Below are 22786 nucleotides of genomic sequence, written 5' to 3' on the forward strand. Positions count from 1 at the left end.
CTTCATGTCCAAACTCCACTGCAATCCCTCTCGGCTGTTCTTCCAAGTTTCTTTTCTTTTATTTAGTTAAAAGGAAAAAAGATTTGGAGGGAGAAGAGAGAGCCCAGCAGCCTGGCCGTTTTCCTTTCCATTGGGCCGACCCCCAAGGCCTATCCAGCGCCGGCCCACTCCCTAACCTAACCCTAGCGAGCCTCAGCCCAATCCCTCGCGCTCATCTCGCTCTTGATCCGCTCCCTCGCGCCGCCAGGAGAGGGGCACCGCGCTCGACCCCTTCTCTGCCCGATCCCCATCTCCCCTGATCTCTCCCGCTCGCCTGATCCATCGCCGCGCCCTCTCCTTCGTCCCGTGCGCCGCCTTCCCCCATCTCCATCGAGCCCCTCTGCCTCGCCCTTTCTCCTCCACGCGCCGGCGACCATGCCCCTGCCGTCCCCGCCTCCGGCGAGTGCCTCCTCTGTGCTCGAGCTTCTCAGCCTCAGCCACATCCTCCCGCTCGCCGTGGCCGCTGCCGCGGAGCTTCGAGCCTCTGGCAGCAGTAGCTGCAGGTCCGGCAGCCCTGCGTCCTCCTCTGGTCAAGGCTCCCCGAGATTCAGGCAGCGCCCGAGCGCTCCTTGCCACGCACGGCTCCCTACGTCCGTGGTTTCGCCTCCTCTCTTCGTCGCCTGCATGCCAGACGCTGCGCCTCCTCCTGGCGCCGGCCCCATCGCCTTCCTGCAGCCGCAGGCGCCGTCCCCAAGCTCTCCGCATCGAGCAGGTTCAGGAGTGTAGCGAGGACGCCCGCATCGACCGCGCCTAGGGCTGCCTCCTGGCCCTCGCTGTTCGCACGTGGGCCACGCGACCTGCTGTCCGCCTCGCCAAGACCCGAGGCCTTGTTGGTGTTGCTTCGTTTTGGATGTGCCATCTTTTCTGACAAGTGTACGACTACACCCGGTGATGCGATAAGCCCCGACAACGTGTACATCTACTCCATCAAGATCGAACCGACAAGTACCCCAACGTCATGTGTACAACGACCGTCGCCGAAGACCCAGGTAGCAAAACGTCAAGTACCTATGACCAAAGAACGCCATGTACCTCTCCAAAAAAACCGAACATGTACCACTACGTCCGGAGGCATCGGATCCGTCAAGTTCCACTACCGCCGTGAACAACTACCGTCGCCGAGATCGCGAGAACCCCTACTTCCTCCTCGAAACATGAACGACTACCGTCGACCCCAAGTGACTCGGATTCGTCAAGTCCTTCTACGAAAACATGTACCTCTACCGTCGCGAGTACCTCTACCGTCGTCGTGTACCCCCTACTTCCACCATGTCCCGAGAACGTATACTTCCTCTACTTGGCACCAAATGAGAACCGGCCCGTTTGCACGCTTCGAAGGTATAACCCCGAAACGACCGCCCATGGACGAATGCATATGTTGTATGAAATGCTCGCGGTTGCATCGTGCCCGACGTGTTTCTTGCATGGTCCCCGTTGCCATGCCGTTGTCTCGTGGGAACCCGGTTGCCGCGATCACCCCACCTTCTATCGCATGTCACGCTCCCGTCACTTTTTCTTTTGCACCGGTATCTCCGTGAGCTATCAGAACCGGAATGTTCCATGGCACCATTTCCGTTGTCATTGTCGTGGCACCCCTTTCGTTTCCGCCACGATGACAAATGCTTCTTAATGCCCTTGTCAAATTTTAATAATAATTGCATAAAACTTGTTCACGTCATCCGCATCATCTTAACAACAATTAAAATGTCTAAATTGTTGTTTCACCAAATTGATAAATGCATATGGGGATTTACCGGAATTGTTGTTTGTTATTTCCGGCCTCATTTAAACTTGCCTAAATGTTTAGTTTACTTATGCTCCACCTCTTGCTATGTTTAAACAACATTTAATATTGTTGAGTACATAACCGAGAGAGAGAACTAAATAATTGATGTGGTGTTCCGTCAATATGCAACTCGTTGCATGTTGAGCTCCACTTAATTTGTAGGATTGTTTGTGCATTTTGCCATGCCATGCTTCATTAAACCGGACATGCATCATACTTGATTGTGCATCATGCCATGATTATGTGGTGGTTGTTTACGATGTTGTTTGCTCTTTTCCGGTGTTGCTTCTTCGGGTTGGTTCCAATAACGACGCGTTTGTGAGGACCCGTTCGACTACGTCCGTTTGTCTTCTTCATGGACTCGTTCTTCTTCCTTGCGGGATTTCAGGCAAGATGACCATACCCTCGAAATCACTTCTATCTTTGCTTGCTAGTTGCTCGCTCTTTTGCTATGCCTATGCTGCGATTCCTACCACTTGCTTATCATGCCTCCCATATTGTGAAGCCAAGCCTCTAACCCACCTTGTCCTAGCAAACCGTTGTTGGGCTATGTTACCGCTTTGCTCAGCCCCTCTTATAGCGTTGTTAGTTGCAGGTGAAGATTGAAGTTTGTTCCTTGTTGGAACATGTTTACTTGTTGGGATATCACAATATCTCTTATTTAATTAATGCATCTATATACTTGGTAAAGGGTGGAAGGCTCGGCCTTATGCCTGGTGTTTTGTTCCACTCTTGCCGCCCTAGTTTCCGTCATATCGGTGTTATGTTCCCGGATTTTGCGTTCCTTACGCGGTTGGGTTATAATGGGAACCCCTTGACAGTTTGCCTTGAATAAAACTCCTCCAGCAATGCCCAACATTGGTTTTACCATTCGCCACCTAGCCTTTTCTTTCCCTTGGGTAGGCCTGCCCAAGGGTCATCTTTATTTTAACCCCCCGGGTCAGTGCTCCTCTGAGTGTTGGTCCGAACTGAGCTGCCTGCGGGGCCACCTCGGGGAAACTTGAGGGTTGGTTTTACTCATAGCTAGTCTCATCTGAGTGTGCCCTGAGAACGAGATATGTGCAGCTCCTATCGGGATTTGTTGGCACATTTGGGCGGTGTTGCTGGTCTTGTTTTACCATTGTCGAAATGTCTTGTAACCGGGATTCCGAGTCTGATCGGGTATTCCTGCTAGAAGGAATATCCTTCGTTGACCGTGAGAGCTTGTGATGGGCTAAGTTGGGACACCCCTGCAGGGATTTGAACTTTCGAAAGCCGTGCTCGCAGTTATGGGCAGATGGGAATTTGTTAATGTCCGGTTGTAGAAAACCTGAAGTTGACCTTAATTAAAACACATCAACTACGTGTGTAACCGTGATGGTCTCTTCTCGGCGGAGTCCGGGAAGTGAACACGGTGTTGGAGTTATGCTTGATGTAGGTTGTGCTAGGATCACTTCTTGATCATAGTTTCTCAACCGTGCTTTGCCTTCTCTTCTCGCTCTCATTTGCGATGTTAGCCACCATATATGCTAGTCGCTTGCTGCAGCTCCACCTCATACCTTTTACCTTACCCATAAGCTTAAATAGTCTTGATCGCGAGGGTGTGAGATTGCTGAGTCCCCGTGGCTCACAGATACTTCCAAAACCAGTTTGCAGGTGCCGATGATACCGTACAGGTGACGCAACCAAGCTCAGGGAGGAGCGCGATGAAGATCTCGTCCTTTGTGTTGTTCCGTTTCCAGTTGATCAGTAGTGGAGCCCAGTCGGGACGATCGTGGATCTGTGTAGCATTTGGGGTAGTCTTCTTTTATTTTGGCTCCGTAGACGGGCCCTAATTGTATTTGGATGATGTAATGCTTTATTCATGTATGTGTGTGAAGTGGCGATTGTAAGACAACTATGTATCTTTTCCCTTATTGTATTACATGGGTTGTTTGCGAAGATTACCTCACTTGCGACGCGGTTATGCCTCTAAGTCGTGCTTCGACACATGGGAGATATAGCCGCATCGAGGGCGTTACAAGTTGGTAATCAGAGCCTTCCCCGACCTTAGGAGCCCCCTGCTTGATCGAATCGCTGGCGTTATTGAGTCTAGAAATGTTTTGAGTCATTTAGGAATTATATATATCGGAGAGTTAGGAATTCTTTTTACTCCTCAGTCCCTTCATCGCTCTGGTGAGGCATCCTGACGTAGAGTTTTGACTCTTCTCTTCTCAAATTTCACAAAAAAAATTAGGATCACGCGGGTATCTTGGAATCGTTCCGATGGTTTTGCGACGAGAACATTGTTCTTGGTGCCTCCTGTCATTTAGGGGTTGTGGCAGTGTCCCGGGGAGTATAGCTCCGAGGTGTTGTCGTCACAATTTTATCGTTGCAGTTCTGGAATACCTGAGATTAGTTTCGCCGACATTGAAAATCTCTTTTATGCAGTTGTTGGTGAGATAACCTCGACGCCACCCAGTACTAGGGCGGGAGTTTGGGAGTATTGCCATAACTCGTATAACAGATGCTTTTCGAAGGTTGAGGTAGACGATTTCCGAAGGTTTCTTGGTTATGTGTTGAAGGATGGATACAGCTGGATGTAGGATTTGTTAGTTTTGGGTGAGATATTATGCTTCCCCTGTATCCCCAACACCTGATTGCATAACCAGAAAATGTCGGGAGTTTATAAGTGGGAATTCAAGTAGCTCTTAGGATATCTTTTCGACAGATGTATGATATGAAATTGGGGTTCGACGTCTAGTGGTCTGCCTATCCACGGTCGGTTTTACAGTGGTCTCATTGTGTCTTAAAGAGTCCTTGGCTATGCCGACTCGGGGACGCTTCGTATGTCATGTGCACTGCCTTGTACATGATGGTGCTGTACGATCGAGCCCGTGTAGGCCCCACCACGAAAACTCCGGAAGAAATCTCTATCATATGTTTGTTCCGGCTTATTCTGCAAGCCAATCCTTTGTTTTTGTTTTGAGTTGTGATATTCGAGTTGCTTCGAAGTCAAATGTTGATTCCATACCTTTTCCTAAGCGGTGTTCTCATACCCCGATGTGAACACTATTCCTTCTCGATCATCAAGTTTGTCATGTCAATCCTTTTTAATCGGTGTGCTTCTCTTCAAGTGGATCCGATCATTTCAACATCAGCAAGATCAATTATCAGTTCTTCTCAATGGTCTTTGTTCCATTTGTCCCAAGCTGCCTTTGCTTTTCCCGCCCTCCCACCCTTTTTCTTCAAGGAATCCGATGTATTAATCAAGTATCCTTTTATTCTTGTGAAGTCTCTCCATCCTTTTCCGTCAATATTCTTATCCGGTGATTCTCATGAAGATCCTAACGGAGCTTCAAGTTCATCATTCTCCATTCTTTCTTTTTCCGGTGGATCCAATTCAAACTTTCGGTGTTGATCATATTCTTTTTCGTTTTTCAAATGCCTTCTCATGCCGGTGCACCTTATATTCAGTCATTTCTCGCTATTCAATTATTCCGGAGTGCTGAAGATATCTCAGAAGATGCTAGTGCTTATTCTCATTCTTTTAAGCTCTTTCGAGGTTGTTATCTCATTCTAGCCATTTAATTCAACCGACGCAATCTATCTTTTAAATCATTCAACGGTGTTTCTTTTGAGTGGGCCCTAACCCACAGGTTTTTACCCAGGATCTTACCTGACTCTTCTTATTTTTCCGGAGATATCCTCAAATTCTTTTCGAAGTTTTGACGTAAGAATGAATTTTCATCAGTCAAGTGCCTTTCTCCAAGATCTTTCAAATTCTTTTCATTGTTGGTTCAACCTTTCTAGTCTTCATCCCGGAGTACCTCAACAATCCATGGTGGTCTTTATCGTCGTCATTCTCTACAGTTAAAGACCGAAGAAGAGTTTCTTTTAAATCTTGCTCCATTCTCTGCCATCCTCTCATAATTGTTTTTGATTGTGGGAATTCTTTTCACCTATCCGGAGCAATTCAAGATTCTGTTCAGTTTGTTCATCCGGAGTCCATCATCTCAGATTTATTCATTCTCAGCTTTCAGCTCTCTTTCTCCAAATCTTATCGGTGCATCATTCAAGTTTTCTCTAATCATCTCGTGATCTCTTCGTTCTCATGGATCTAAATTCCCTCAAGAACCTTCGTTCATTTGATAATTCTTCCCGATGTTTCTTTATATTTTTCATTGTTCATTTTCAATTTTTACGGTGGTTCGTTCAAGAGTGCTTCTCTTTCGTTATCATACCAATTCATTTGTTGTTTTCAATCTTACCAGTGGATTCGTCGAAGACCTTCCCAAGTCTGACGCTATATCTCTCTTAATTTTTTTCTACGAGAATAAGTAATATGTCGAATCCATGGATTGTCATCAATTTAATTGGTGAAGGATAAGCATAATGTAATTCTTATTCTTGTTTCATCGGGTGAACTAAATTCCCTATTCCGGGGGCTCATCAAATTCTTGTTTTCCATTTGTTCATCTTTCTTTTCCGGAGTTCCAAGTTTTCTCTTTATCTCGTCGCAAAGCTTCATCTAATCATTGCAAGGCTTCAACCTTACTCTTCTCATCTTTCTTTTCGTTTGATCATTCTTTTGTTTACCGGAGTTCTTCATGAAGTTTCTGCATGATGGTCCATAAAGGACTTAATCCGTTCTCGAAACATTCATCAAGATTATTTTCAGAGGAGTTCAAGCATTCTTCTTCTTGTAATCCGGAGTGCAATTCTTCCTTCCGTACCATTGGAGGTGATATTACGTCATTCTTGATAATTTGAGTTCATGTTCCATGATTCACATGTTGTTAAGAATGAGATATATTAAATCCATCAACCTCTTCGTTGGAGTTATCTTGGGTTATATTTCACCTAAAGCTTTCCCTAAGGATTGTTGCTATTTACGGTGCTTATAAATGATCCAAGTTCTTCTTTATCCTCCCAGTGAAATATTTTCTCGTCTCCTTGGTCATACCAATCCAATTCTTTTCCCGTGAGTGGCAGGTTGTCACCTCATAATTTGTGATGTATTCCATAAGCCCACATCAAGCTTTTCCTTTTCGTTGTTGGGTTTCCAACAACTACGTTCGACCCTTCTCCAAAATATGCTTTTCAAGCTCATTTGAGGTAGAAGATGTTGTTTTCTCCTCTGTTCTTTTGATTCCATTCCTACAATTGTTCCGAAGGTATTGTGATGTTTCGCTCTACTCTCTCCATCTCAAGTTGTGAAGATCATGTTCTTTTCTTTGCTTATCCATTTAACCGGAGTGTTGTGACCGCTGCTCAAGTTCTCTCATCTTATCAAGTTTCTATCTTTTTCAACCGGAGTGCTACCCGAATTTGTTCTTCCTTGTTCCTCTTTTCTAACGGAGGTTTTCAACTTTGTTCTTCTTCGTTGCATTCTTTCTTCCAATGTGTTCAACCTCTCAAGGTCCTTTTGGTTTCACTCGTTTGTCAAAGAAGCAACTTAGTTTTACCTCTTCTCTTTCTCTTCCGTTTTTTCCTCTGGTGCCATTCTAGATCTTGGGACGAGATCCTCTCGTAGTGGTGGAGTGTTGTGTGTTGGAAATATGCCCTAGAGGCAATAATAAATATTTATTATTATATTTCCTTGTTCATGTTAATCGTTTATTATCCATGCTAGAATTGTATTGATAGGATGATACATGTGTGGATACATAGACAACACCATGTCCCTAGTAAGCCTCTAGTTGACTAGCTCGTTGATCAATAGATGGTTACGGTTTCCTGACCATGGACATTGGATGTCATTGATAACGGGATCACATCATTAGAAGAATGATGTGATGGACAAGACCCAATCCTAAGCATAGCACAAGATCGTGTAGTTCGCATGCTAAAGCTTTTCTAATGTCAAGTATCATTTCCTTAGACCATGAGATTGTGCAACTCCCGGATACCGTAGGAATACTTTGGGTGTGCCAAACGTCACAACGTAACTGGGTGGCTATAAAGGTGCACTACGTGTATCTCCGAAAGTGTCTGTTGGGTTGGCACGAATCGAGACTGGGATTTGTCACTCCGTGTGACAGAGAGGTATCTCTGGGCCCACTCGGTAGGACATCATCATAATGTGCACAATGTGATCAAGGAGTTGATCACGGGATGATGTGTTACGGAACGAGTAAAGAGACTTGCCGGTAACAAGATTGAACAATGTATCGGGATACCGACGATCAAATCTCGGGCAAGTATCGTACCGCTAGACAAAGGGAATTGTATACGGGATTGATTAAGTCCTTGACATCGTGGTTCATCCGATGAGATCATCGTGGAACATGTGGGAGCCAACATGGGTATCCAGATCCCGCTGTTGGTTATTGATCGGATAGTTATCTCGGTCATGTCTGCATGGTTCGCAAATCCGTAGGGTCTACACACTTAAGGTTCGATGACGCTAGGGTTATAGGGAATAGATATACGTGGTTACCGAATGTTGTTCAGAGTCCCGGATGAGATCCCGGACATCACGAGGAGTTCCGGAATGGTCCGGAGGTAAAGATTTATATATGGGAAGTCCTGTTTTGGTCATCGGAAAAGTTTCGTGTTTTATCGGTAACGTACCGGGACCACCGGGAGGGTCCCGGGGGTCCACCAAGTGGGGCCACAAGGGCTGCATGGGCCAAGTGTGGGAGGGGACCAGCCCCAGGTGGGCTGGTGCGCCCCCCCCCCCACAAGGGCCCAAGGCGCCTAAGGGGAGGAGGGGCGGCAAACCCTAAGGGCAGATGGGCCTTAGGGCCCATGCCTGGTGCGCCTCCCTCTCCCCTCCACCTGGCCGCCACCCAGATGGGATCTGGGGGCTGCCGCCACCCCTAGGGAGGGAACCCTAGGTGGGGGCGCAGCCCCTCCCCTCCCCCTATATATACTTGAGGTTTGGGCTGCCCAAGACACACGAGTTCCTCTCCTTCTTGGCGCAGCCCTACCCCTCTCCCTCCTCGTCTCTTGCGGTGCTTGGCGAAGCCCTGCTGGAGTACCACGCTCCTCCACCACCACCACGCCGTTGTGTTGCTGCTGGATGGAGTCTTCCTCAACCTCTCCCTCTCTCCTTGCTGGATCAAGGCATGGGAGACGTCACCGGGCTGTACGTGTGTTGAACGCGGAGGTGCCGTTCGTTCGGCACTAGGATCTCCGGTGATTTGGATCACGACGAGTACGACTCCTTCAACCCCATTCTCTTGAACGCTTCCGCTTAGCGATCTACAAGGGTATGTAGATGCACTCTCCTTCCCCTCGTTGCTGGTTTCTCCATAGATAGATCTTGGTGACACGTAGGAAATTTTTTGAATTTCTGCTACATTCCCCAACAGTGGCATCATGAGCTAGGTCTATTCCGTAGATTCTATGCATGAGTAGAACACAAAGCAGTTGTGGGCGTTGATTTTGTCAATTTACTTGCCGTTACTAGTCTTATCTTGATTCGGCGGCATCGTGGGATGAAGCGGCCCGGACCGACCTTACACGTACTCTTACGTGAGACTGGTTCCACCGACTGACATGCACTAGTTGCATAAGGTGGCTAGCGGGTGTATGTCTCTCCCACTTTAGTCGGATCAGATTCGATGAAAAGGGTCCTTATGAAGGGTAAATAGAAATTGGCATATCACGTTGTGGTTTTTGCATAGGTAAGAAACGTTCTTGCTAGAAACCCATAGCAGCCACGTAAAACATGCAAACAACAATTAGAGGACGTCTAACTTGTTTTTGCAGGGTATGCTATGTGATGTGATATGGCCAAGAAGAATGTGATGAATGATATGTGATGTATGAGATTGATCATGTTCTTGTAATAGGAATCACGACTTGCATGTCGATGAGTATGACAACCGGCAGGAGCCATAGTTGTTGTCTTAATTTTTTTATGACCTGCGTGTCAACATAAACGTCATGTAATTACTTTACTTTATTGCTAACCGTTAGCTGTAGTAGTAGAAGTAATAGTTGGCGAGACAACTTCATGAAGACACGATGATGGAGATCATGGTGTCATGCCGGTGACGATGATGATCATGGAGCCCCGAAGATGGAGATCAAAAGGAGCAATATGATATTGGCCATATCATGTCACTATTTGATTGCATGTGATGTTTATCATGTTTATACATCTTATTTGCTTAGAACGACGGTAGTAAATAAGATGACCCCTCATTAAAATTTCAAGAAAGTGTTCCCCCTAACTGTGCACCGTTGCGAAAGTTCATCGTTTCGAAGCACCATGTGATGATCGGGTGTGATAGATTCTTACGTTCGAATACAACGGGTGTTGACGAGCCTAGCATGTACAGACATGGCCTCGGAACACATGAAAAACACTTAGGTTGACTTGACGAGCCTAGCATGTACAGACATGGCCTCGGAACACAAGAGACCGAAAGGTCGAGCATGAGTCGTATGGTAGATACGATCAACATGAAGATGTTCACCGATGTTGACTAGTCCGTCTCACGTGATGATCGGACACGGCCTAGTTGACTCGGATCATGTAATCACTTAGATGACTAGAGGGATGTCTATCTGAGTGGGAGTTCATAAGATGAACTTAATTATCCTGAACATAGTCAAAAGGTCTTCGCAAATTATGTCGTAGCTCGCGCTTCAGTTCTACTGTTTAGATATGTTCCTAGAGAAAATTTAGTTGAAAGTTGATAGTAGCAATTACGCGGACTAGGTCTGTGAACTGAGGATTGTCCTCATTGCTTCATAGAAGGCTTATGTCCTTAATGCACCGCTCGGTGTGCTGAACCTCGAACGTCATCTGTGGATGTTGCGAACATCTGACATACACATTTTGATAACTACGTGATAGTTCAGTTAAACGGTTTAGAGTTGAGGCACCGAAGACGGTTTTGAAACGTCGCGAAACATATGAGATGTTTCGAGGGCTGAAATTGAGATTTCAGGCTCGTGCCCACGTCAAGAGGTATAAGACCTCCGACGATTTTCTTAGCCCGCAAACTAAGGGAGAAAAGCTCAATTGTTGAGCTTGTGCTTAGATTGTCTGAGTACAACAATCATTTGAATCGAGTGGGAGTTGATCTTCCAGATGAGATAGTGATATTTCTCCGAAGTCATTGCCACCAAGCTGCTAGAGCTTCGTGATGAACTATAATATATCAGGGACATATATGATGATCCTTGAGATATTCGCGATGTTTGACACCACAAAAGTAGAAATCAAGAAGGAGCATCAATTGTTGATGGTTGGTGAAACCACTAGTTTCAAGAAGGGCAAGGGCAAGAAGGGATACTTCATGAAACGGCAAATCAGCTGCTGCTCTAGTGAAGAAACCCAAGGTTGAACCCAAACCCAAGACTAAGTGCTTCTGTAATAAGGGGAACAGCCACTGGAGCAGAATTACCCTAGATACTTGGTAGATGAGAAGGCTGGCAAGGTTGATAGAAGTATATTGGATATACATTGTGTACTTTACTAGTACTCCTAGTAGCACCATGGTATTAGATACCGGTTCGGTTGCTAAGTGTTAGTAAACTCGAAATAAAAGGTTGCGGAGTAAACGGAGACTAGCTAAAGGTGAGCTGGCGATATGTGTTGGAAGTTTTTTCCAAGCTTGATGTGATCAAGCATCACACGCTCCCTCTACCATCGAGATTGGTGTTTGCGTTGAGCATAGACATGATTGGATTATGTCTATCGCAATACGGTTATTCATTTAAGGAGAATAATGGTTACTCTGTTTATTTGAATAATACCTTCAATGGTCTTGCACCTAAAATGAATGGTTTATTGAATCTCGATCGTAGTGATACACATGTTCATGCCAAAAGATATAAGATAGTAATGATAGTACCACCTACTTATGGCACTGCCACTAAGTCATATCGGTATAAAAGGCATGAAGAAGCTCCATGTTGATGGATCTTTGGGCTCACTTGTTTTTGAAAAGTTTGAGATATGCGAACCATGTCTATTGATGTATATGCATGAAGAAACTCCATGCAAATGGACTGTTTGGACTCACTTGATTTTGAATCACTTGAGACATGCAAATCATACCACATGGGCAAGATGACGGAAAGCCTCGTTTTCAGTAAAATGGAACTAGAAAGCAACTTGTTGGAAGTAATACATTTTGATGTGTGCAGTCCAATGAGTGCTGAGGCATGTAGTGGATATCGTTATGTTCTCACTTCACAGATGATTTGAGTAGATGTTGAGTATATTTACTTGATGAATCACGAGTCTGAATTATTGAAAGGTTCAAGTAATTTCAGGGAGAATTTGAAAGATCGTCGTGACAAGAGGATAAAAGATCTATGATATGATCATAGAGATGAATATCTGAATTACGAGTTTGGCATAGAATTAAGACATTGTGGAAATTGTTTCACAACTAATACAGCCTGGAACACCATAGTGTGATGGTGTGTCCGATCATAACTGCACCCTATTGGATATGATGCATACCATGATGTCTCTTATCGAATTACCACGATAGTTTATGGGTTAGGCATTAGAGACAGCCACATTCACTTTAAATAGGGCACCACGTAATTCCGATGAGATGACACCGTATGAACTATGGTTTAGATAAACCTAAGCTATCATTTCTTAAAAGTTTGGGGCTGCGACGCTTATGTGAAAAGTTTCAGGCTGATAAGCTCGAACCCAAAGCGGATAAATGCATCTTCATAGGACACCCAAAACAGTTGGGTGTACCTCCTATCTCAGATCCGAAAGCAATAAGGAATTGTTTCTAGAATCGGGTCCTTTCTCGAGGGAAAAGTTTCTCTTGAAAGAATTGAGTGGGAGGATGGTGGAGACTTGATGAGGTTATTGAACCGTCTCTTCAACTAGTGTGTGGCAGGACACAGGGAGTTGTTCCTGTGGCACCTACACCAATTGAAGTGGAAGCTTATGATAGTGATCATGAAACTTTAGATCAAGTCACTACCAAACCTCGTGGGATGACAAGGATGCATACTACTTCAGAGTGGTACGTAATCTTGTCTTGGAAGTCATGTTGCTAGACAACAACGAACCTACGAGCTATGGAGAAGCGATGGTGGGCCTGGATTCCAAAATGGCTCGAGGCCATATAATCTGAGAGAGGATACATGTATGAAAACAAAGTGTAGACTTTGGCAGAATGGCTCGATGGTCGTAAGGCTATTGAGTACAGATGGATTTTAAAAGGAAGACGGACAATGATGGTAAGTATCACCATTAAGAAAGCTCGACTTGTCGTTAAGATGTTTTCCGACAAGTTCAAGGAGTTGACTACGATGAGACTTTCTCACTCGTAGTGACGCTAAGAGTCTGTTGGAATTATATTAGTGATTACTGCATTATTTATGAAATCTTGCAGATAGGATGTCAAAACATTGTTTCCTTGACGATTTTTGAGGAAAGGTTGTATGTGATACAACCGGAAGGTTTTGTCAATCCTGAAAGATGCTAATAAGTATGCAAAGCTCCAGCAATCCTTCTAAGGACTGGAGTAAGCATCTCGGAGTTGGAATATACGCTTTGATGATGATCAAAGATTTTGGGTTTATACAAAGTTTATGAGAAACTTGTATTTCCAAAGAAGTGAGTGGGAGCACTATAGAATTTCCGATGAGTATATGTTGTTAACATATTGTTGATCGGAAATGATGTAGAATTTCTGGAAAGCATGCAGAGTTATTTGAAAAGTGTTTTTCAATGGAAAACCTGGATTAGGCTACTTGAGTATTGAGCATTAAGATCTATAAGGATAGGTCAAAATGATTAATAGTACTTTCAAATGAATACATACCGTGACAAGATTTTGAAGGAGTTCAAAATGGATCGGCAAAGAAGGAGTTCTTGGCTGTGTTATAAGGTGTGAACATTGAGTAAGACTCGAAACCTGACCGCGGCAGAATAGAGAGAAAGGATGAAGGTCGTCCCCTGTGCTTTAGACGTAGGCTCTACAGTATGCTATGCTGTGTACTGCACCTGAAGAGTGCTTTGCCATGAGTCAGTCAAGGGGTACAAGAGTGATCCAAGAATGGATCACAGGACAGCGGTCAAAGTTATCCTTAGTAACTAGTGGACTAAGGAATTTTCTTGATTATGGAGGTGGTAAAAGAGTTCGTCGTAAAGGGTTACAGCGATGCAAACTTTGACGCTAATCCAGATTATTCTGAGTAGTAAACTGGATTCGTATAGTAGAACAGTTATTTGGAATAGCTCCAAATAGAATGTGGTAGCTGCATCTAGGAGATGACATAGAGATTAGTAAAGCACACATGGATCTGAAAGGTTCACACCCGTTGACTATAACATCTCTCACAAGCATAACATGATCAAACCCAGAACTCATCGAGTGTTAATCACATGGTAATGTGAACTAGATTATTGACTCTAGTGAACTCTTTGGGTGTTAGTCACATGTGGATGTGACCTTGAGTGTTAATCACATAGCGATGTGAACTGGATTATTGACTCTAGTGCAAGTGGGAGACTGTTGGAAATATGCCCTAGAGGCAATAATAAATTAGTTATTATTATATTTCCTTGTTCATGATAATCGTTTATTATCCATTCTAGAATTGTATTGATAGGAAACTCAGATACATGTGTGGATACATAGACAACACCATGTCCCTAGTAAGCCTCTAGTTGACTAGCTCGTTGATCAATAGATGGTTACGGTTTCCTGACCATGGACATTGGATGTCATTGATAATGGGATCACATCATTAGAAGAATGATGTGATGGACAAGACCCAATCCTAAGCATAGCACAAGATCGTGTAGTTCGCATGCTAAAGCTTTTCTAATGTCAAGTATCATTTCCTTAGACCATGAGATTGTGCAACTCCCGGATACCGTAGGAATACTTTGGGTGTGCCAAACGTCACAACGTAACTGGGTGGCTATAAAGGTGCACTACGTGTATCTCCGAAAGTGTCTGTTGGGTTGGCACGAATCGAGACTGGGATTTGTCACTCCGTGTGACGGAGAGGTATCTCTGGGCCCACTCGGTAGGACATCATCATAATGTGCACAATGTGATCAAGGAGTTGATCACGGGATGATGTGTTACGGAACAAGTAAAGAGACTTGCCTGTAACGAGATTGAACAAGGTATCGGGATACCGACGATCAAATCTCGGGCAAGTACCGTACCGCTAGACAAAGGGAATTGTATACGGGATTGATTAAGTCCTTGACATCGTGGTTCATCCGATGAGATCATCGTGGAACATGTGGGAGCCAACATGGGTATCCAGATCCCGCTGTTGGTTATTGACCGGATAGTTATCTCGGTCATGTCTACATGGTTCCCGAACCCGTAGGGTCTACACACTTAAGGTTCGATGACGCTAGGGTTATAGGGAATAGATATACATGGTTACCGAATGTTGTTCGGAGTCCCGGATGAGATCCTGGACACCACGAGGAGTTCCGGAATGGTCCGGAGGTAAAGATTTATATATGGGAAGTCCTGTTTTGGTCATCGGAAAAGTTTTGGGTTTTATCGGTAACGTACCGGGACCACCAGGAGGGTCCCGGGGGTCCACCAAGTGGGGCCACAAGCCCCGGAGGGCTGCATGGGCCAAGTGTGGGAGGGGACCAGCCCCAGGTGGGCTAGTGCGCCCCCCCCCCCACAAGGGCCCAAGGCGCCTAAGGGGAGGAGGGGGGGCAAACCCAAAGGGCAGATGGGCCTTAGGGCCCATGCCTGGTGCGCCTCCCTCTCCCCTCCACCTGGCCGCCACCCAGATGGGATCTGGGGGCTGCCGCCACCCCTAGGGAGGGAACCCTAGGTGGGGGAGCAGCCCCTCCCCTCCCCCTATATATACTTGAGGTTTGGGCTGCCCAAGACACACGAGTTCCTCTTCTTCTTGGCGTAGCCCTACCCCTCTCGTGGTTTGGGCTGCCTCCTCGCCCTCACTGTTCGCACGTGGGCCATGCGACCTGTTGTCCGCCTCGCCAAGACCTGAGGCCTTGTTGGTGTTGCTTCGTTTTGGATGTGCCATCTTTTCTGACAAGTGTACGACTACACCCAGTGATGCGACAAGCCCCGACAACGTGTACATCTACTCCATCAAGACCGGACCGACAAGTGCCCCAACGTCATGTGTACAACGACCGTCGCCAAAGACCCGGGTAGCAAAACGTCAAGTACCTATGACCGAAGAACGCCATGTACCTCTCCGAAAAAACTGAACATGTACCACTACGTCCGGAGGCATCGGATCCGTCAAGTTCCACTACCGCCGTGAACAACTACCGTCGCCGAGATCGCGAGAACCCCTAATTCCTCGAAACGTGAACGACTACCGTCGACCCCAAGTGACTCGAATTCGTCAAGTCCTTCTATGAAAACGTGTACCTCTACCATCGCGAGTACCTCTACCGTCGTCGTGTACCCCCTACTTCCACCACGTCCCGAGAACGTATACTTCCTCTACTTGGCACCGAACGAGAACCGGCCCGTTTGCACGCTTTGAAGGTATAACCCCGAAACGACCGCCCGTGGATGAATGCATATGTTGTATGAAATGCTCGCGGTTGCACCGTGCCCGACGTGTTTCTTGCATGTTCCCCGTTGCCATGCCGTCGTCTCGTGGGAACCCGGTTGCCGGGATCACCCCACCTTCTATCGCATGTCACGCTCCCGTCACTTTTCCTTTTGCACCGGTATCTCCGTGAGCTATCGGAACCGGGATGTTGCCATGGCACCATTTCCGTTGTCATTGTCGTGGCACCCCTTTCGTTTCCGCCATGATGACAAATGCTTCTTAATGCTCTTGTCAACTTTTAATAATAATTGCATAAAACTTGTTCACGTCATCCGCATCATGATAACAACAATTAAAATGTTTAAATTGTTGTTGCACCAAATTGATAAATGCATATGGGGATTTACCGGAATTGTTGTTTGTTATTTCCGGCCTCATTTAAACTTGCCTAAATTTTTAGTTTACTTATGCTCCACCTCTTGCCATGTTTAAACAACATTTAATATTGTTGAGTGCATAACCGAGAGAGAACTAAATAATTGATGTGGTGTTCCGTCAATATGCAACTCGTTGCATATTGAGCACCACTTAATTTGTAGGATTGTTTGTGCATTTTGCCATGCCATGCTTCATTAAACCGGACATGCATCATACTTGATTGTGCATCATGCCATGATTATGTGGTGGTTGTTTACTATGTTGTTTGCTCTTTTCCGGTGTTGCTTCTTCGGGTTGGTTCCGATAACGTCGCGTTTGTGAGGACCCGTTCGACTACGTCCATTTGTCTTCTTCATGGACTCGTTCTTCTTCCTTGCGGGATTTCAGGCAAGATGACCATACCCTCAAAATCACTTCTATCTTTGCTTGCTAGTTGCTCGCTCCTTTGCTATGCCTATGCTGCGATTCCTACCACTTGCTTATCATGCCTCCCATATTGTGAAGCCAAGCCTCTAACACACCTTGTCCTAGCAAACCATTGTTTGGCTATGTTACCGCTTTGCTCAGCCCCTCTTATAGCGTTGTTAGTTGCAGGTGAAGATTGAAGTTTGTTCCTTGTTGGAACATGGAGATGTTGTTCCTTGTTGCAACATGTTTACTTGTTGGGATATCACAATATCTCTTATTTAATTAATGCATCTATATACTTGGTAAAGGGTGGAAGGCTCGGCCTTATGTCTGTTGTTTTGTTCCACTCTTGCCGCCCTAGTTTCCGTCATATCGGTGTTATGTTCCCGGATTTTGCGTTCTTTACGCGGTTGAGTTATAATGGGAACCCCTTGACAGTTCGCCTTGAATAAAACTCCTCCAGCAATGCCCAACATTGGTTTTACCATTGGCCACCTAGCCTTTTCTTTCCCTTGGGTAGGCCTGCCCAAGGGTCATCTTTATTTTAACCCCCCTGGGCCAGTGCTCCTTTGAGTGTTGGTCTGAACTGAGCTGCCTGGGGGGCCACCTCGGGGAAACTTGAGGGTTGGTTTTACTCGTAGCTAGTCTCATCTGAGTGTGCCCTGAGAACGAGATATGTGCAGCTCCTATCGGGATTTGTCGGCACATTTGGGCGGTGTTGCTGGTCTTGTTTTACCATTGTCAAAATGTCTTGTAACCGGGATTCCGAGTCTGATCAGGTCTTCCCGCTAAAAGGAATATCCTTCATTGACCGTGAGAGCTTGTGATGGGCTAAGTTGGGACACCCTTGCAGGGATTTGAACTTTCGAAAGCCGTGCCCGCGGTTATGGGCAGATGGGAATTTGTTAATGTCCGGTTGTAGAAAACCTGAAGTTGACCTTAATTAAAACACATCAACCGCGTGTGTAACCGTGATGGTCTCTTCTCGGCGGAGTCCGGGAAGTGAACACGGTGTTGGAGTTATGCTTGACGTAGGTTGTGCTAGGATCACTTCTTGATCATAGTTTCTCGACCATGCTTTGCCTTCTCTTCTCGCTCTCATTTGCGTATGTTAGCCACCATATATGCTAGTCGCTTGCTGCAGCTCCACCTCATACCTTTTACCTTACCCATAAGCTTAAATAGTCTTGATCGCGAGGGTGTGAGATTGCTGAGTCCCCGTGGCTCACAGATTCTTCCAAAACCAGTTTGCAGGTGCCGATGATACCGTACAGGTGACGCAACCAAGCTCAGGGAGGAGCTCGATGAAGATCTTGTCCTTTGTGTTGTTCCATTTCCAGTTGATCAGTAGTGGAGCCCAGTCGGGACGATCGGGGATCTGTGTAGCATTTGGGGTAGTCTTCTTTTATTTTGGCTCCGTAGTCGGGCCCTGATTGTATTTGGATGATGTAATGCTTTATTCATGTATGTGTGTGAAGTGGCGATTGTAAGCCAACTATGTATCTTTTCCCTTATTGTATTACATGGGTTGTTTGCGAAGATTACCTTAGTTGCGACATTGCTTTCAATGCGGTTATGCCTCTAAGTCGTGCTTCGACACGTGGGAGATATAGCCGCATCGAGGGCATTACACCCACCCCCTGGGCGCGCCTCCCTACCTCGTGGACAACCCGGAGAGCCCCCCTGACTTTTTCTCGACACCAAAACCTCTTATATATACTGAAACTTCCAGAAAGAAACCTAGATCGGGAGTTCCGCCGCCAGAAGCCTCCATAGCCACCAAAAACCAATCTAGACCCGTTCCGACACCCTGCCGGAGGGGGGGATCCCTCTCCGGTGGCCATCTTCATCATCCCGACGCTCTCCATGACGAGGAGGGAGTAGTTCACCCTCGGGGCTAAGGGTATGTACCAGTAGCTATGTGTTTGATCTCTCTCTCTCTCTCGTGTTCTTGATTCGACACGATCTTGATGTATCGCGAGCTTTGCTATTATAGTTGGATCTTATGATGTTTCTCCCCCTCTACTCTCTTGTGATGGATTGAGTTTTCCCTTTGAAGTTATCTTATCGGATTGAGTCTTTAAGGATTTGAGAACACTTGATGTATGTCTTGCATGTGCTTATCTATGGTGTCAATGGGATATCACGTGATCCACTAGATGTATGTTTTGGTGATCAACTTGCGAGTTCCGTGACCTCGTGAACTTATGCATAGGGGTTGGCACACGTTTTCGTCTTGACTCTCCGGTAGAAACTTTGGGGCACTCTTTGAAGTTCTTTGTGTTGGTTGAATAGATGAATCTGAGATTGTGTGATGCATATCGTATAACCATACCCACGGATACTTGAGATGACATTGGAGTATCTAGGTGACATTAGGGTTTTGGTTGATTTGTGTCTTAAGGTATTATTCTAGTATGAACTCTAGGATAGATTGAACGGAAAGAATAGCTTCGTGTTATTTTACTACGGACTCTTGAATAGATCGATCAATAAGGATAACTTTGAGGTGGTTTCGTACCCTACAATAATCTCTTCGTTTGTTCTCCGCTATTAGTGACTTTGGAGTGACTCTCTGTTGCATGTTGAGGGATTGTTATATGATCCAATTATGTTATTATTGTTGAGAGAACTTGCACTAGTGAAAGTATGAACCCTAGGCCTTGTTTCCTAGCATTACAATACCGTTTACGCTCACTTTTACCACTTGCTACCTTGCTGTTTTTATATTTTCAGATTACAAAAACTTATATCTACCATCTATATTGCACTTGTATCACCATCTCTTTGCCGAACTAGTGCACCTATACAATTTACCATTGTATTGGGTGTGTTGGGGAGACAAGAGACTCTTTGTTATTTGGTTGCAGGGTTGCTTGAGAGAGACCATCTTCATCCTACGCCTCCCACGGATTGATAAACCTTAGGTCATCCACTTGAGGAAATTTGCTACTGTCCTACAAACCTCTGCACTTGGAGGCCCAACAATGTCTACAAGAAGAAGGTTGTGTAGTAGACATCAAGCTCTTTTCTGGCGCCGTTGCCGGGGAGGTTAGCGCTTGAAGGTATATCTTTAGATCTTGCAATCGAATCTTTTAGTTTCTTGTTTTATCACTAGTTTAGTCTATAAAAGAAAACTACAAAAAAATGGAATTAAGGTTGCCTCATATGCTTCATCTTTTTAATGTCTTTCGTGAAAATAAGGATTCCGATAATTGTGCCAAAGTGTTAGAAGAAGAATGTATTAAAATGTTTGGCACTAAATCTTTGGATGATGAGCATGATTGCACTGTTGTTAGTATGAATTATTTGAATATCCATGATGCTAATGATATGCAAAGCCACAAGCTTGGGGATGCTATGTTTGATGAAGATGATATTTTTTGTCCCCCAAGTTTTGATGAGCAAATTTATTGTGATGAAAGCATCCCTCCTATCTATGATGATTATTGTGATTACACATATGCTATAAAGAATAATTATAGACATGAAACTTGTCATCATGATTTTAACTTTCAATTGGATTATGCTTCACATGATAGTTATTTCGTTGAGTTTGCTCCCACTACTATTGATGAGAATACATTTTCTTATGTGGTGAGTAGTAAAATTTCTATGCTTGTAGATCATGAAAAGAATGCTTTATGTGATGGTTATATTGTTGAATTCATTCATGATTCCACTGAAAATTATTATGAGGGAGGAATATATGCTTGTAGGAATTGCAATAATATCAAGTTTCCTCTCTATGTGCTTAAAATCCTGAAGTTATGCTTGTTTTGCCCTCCTATGCTAGTTGATTATTGTTCCCATAAATTGTTTGCTCACAAAATCCCTATGCATAGGAAGTGGGTTAGGCTTAAATGTGCTAGTTATATTCTTCATGATGTTTTCTTTATGTTTCAATTCTTATCTTTTATGTGAGCATCATTGAAATCATCATGCCTAGCTAGGGGCGTTAAACGATAGCGCTTGTTGGGAGGCAACCCAATTTTATTTTTGGTCCTTGCTTTTTGCTCATGTTTAGTAATAAATAATTCATCTAGACTCTGTTTAGATGTGGTTTTATGTTTTAATTAGTGTTTGTGCCAAGTAGAACCTTTGGGAAGACTTGGGTGAAGTCTTTGCGATCTTACTGTAAAAAATAGAAACTTTTGCGCTCACGAGATTAGCTACCATTTTTTTACCGGAGAGTGCGATTAGGTTGATTATTTTTGCAGATGATTAATAGACAAATTCCACCACGTCCACCAATTTATTTCAGAATTTTTTGAGTTCCAGAAGTATACATTTGATACATATTACTACAAACTGTTCTGTTTTTGACAGATTCTTTTTTCATTGTGTTTGCTTATTTTGATGAATCTATGAGTAGTACCGGAGGGTATGAACCATAGAGAAGTTGGAATACAGTAGATATTACACCAATATGAATTTAGAATGAGTTCACAACATTACCTAAGTGGTTATTTATTTTCTTATACTAACGGAGCTTACGAGTTTTCTGTTGAGTTTTGTGTTGTGAAGTTTTCAAGTTTTGGGTAAAGATTCGATGGACTATGGAATAAGGAGTGGCAAGAGCCCTAAGCTTGGGGATTCCCAAGGCACCCCAAGGTAATATTCAAGGACAACCAAGAGCCTAAGCTTGGGGATGCCCCAGATGGCTTCCCCTCTTCCGTCTTCGTTCATCGGTAACTTTACTTGGAGCTATATTTTTATTCACCACATGATATGTGTTTTGCTTGGAGCGTAATTTTTTTTTCTTGCTGTTTGAATAAAATACCAAGATCTGAAATTCTTAAATGTTAGAGAGTCCTCACATAGTTACATAATTATTCAACTACTCATTGTGCTTCGCTTTTATCTTTCAGAGTAGTTTGTCATTTGCTCTAGTGCTTCACTTTTATCCTTTTAGAGCACGGTGGTGGTTTTATTTTGAAGAAATAGATGAACTCTCGTGCTTCACTTATATTATTTTGAGAGTCTTTAGAACAGCATGTTAATTTGCTTTGGTTATGAATTTAGTCCTAATATCATGGGCATCCAAGATGGGTATAATAAAAACTTTCATATAAAGTGCGTTGAATACTATGAGAAGTTTGATACTTGATGATTGTTTTGAGATATGAGGATGGTAATATTAGAGTCATGCTAGTGAGTAGTTGTGAATTTGAGAGATACTTGTGTTAACGTTTGTGATTCCCGTAGCATGCACGTATGGTGAACCGTTATGTGATGAAGTCGGAGCATGATTTATTTATTGATTGTCTTCCTTATGAGTGGTGGTCGGGGACGAGCGAGGGTATTTTTCTACCAATCTATCCCCCTAGGAGCAGGCGCGTAGTACTTTGTTTCGATAACTAATAGATTTTTGCAATAAGTATGTGAGTTCTTTATGACTAATGTTGAGTCCATGGATTACACGCACTCTCACCCTTCCACCATTGCTAGCCTCTCTAGTACCGCGCAACTTTCGCCGGTACCATAAACCCACCATTTACCCTCCTCAAAACAACCACCATACCTACCTATTATGGCACTTCCATAGCCATTCCGAGATATATTGCCATGCAACTTTCCACCATTCCATTTATTATGACACGCTTCATCATTGTCATATTGCTTTGCATGATTATGTAGTTGACATCGTATTTGTGGCAAAGCCATCGTTCATAATTGTTTCATACATGTCAC

This window comes from Triticum urartu, chromosome 6A, assembly GCF_056163025.1.
Source record: "Triticum urartu cultivar PI428250 chromosome 6A, HENAU_Tu73, whole genome shotgun sequence".
Classification (NCBI taxonomy): Eukaryota; Viridiplantae; Streptophyta; class Magnoliopsida; order Poales; family Poaceae; genus Triticum; species Triticum urartu.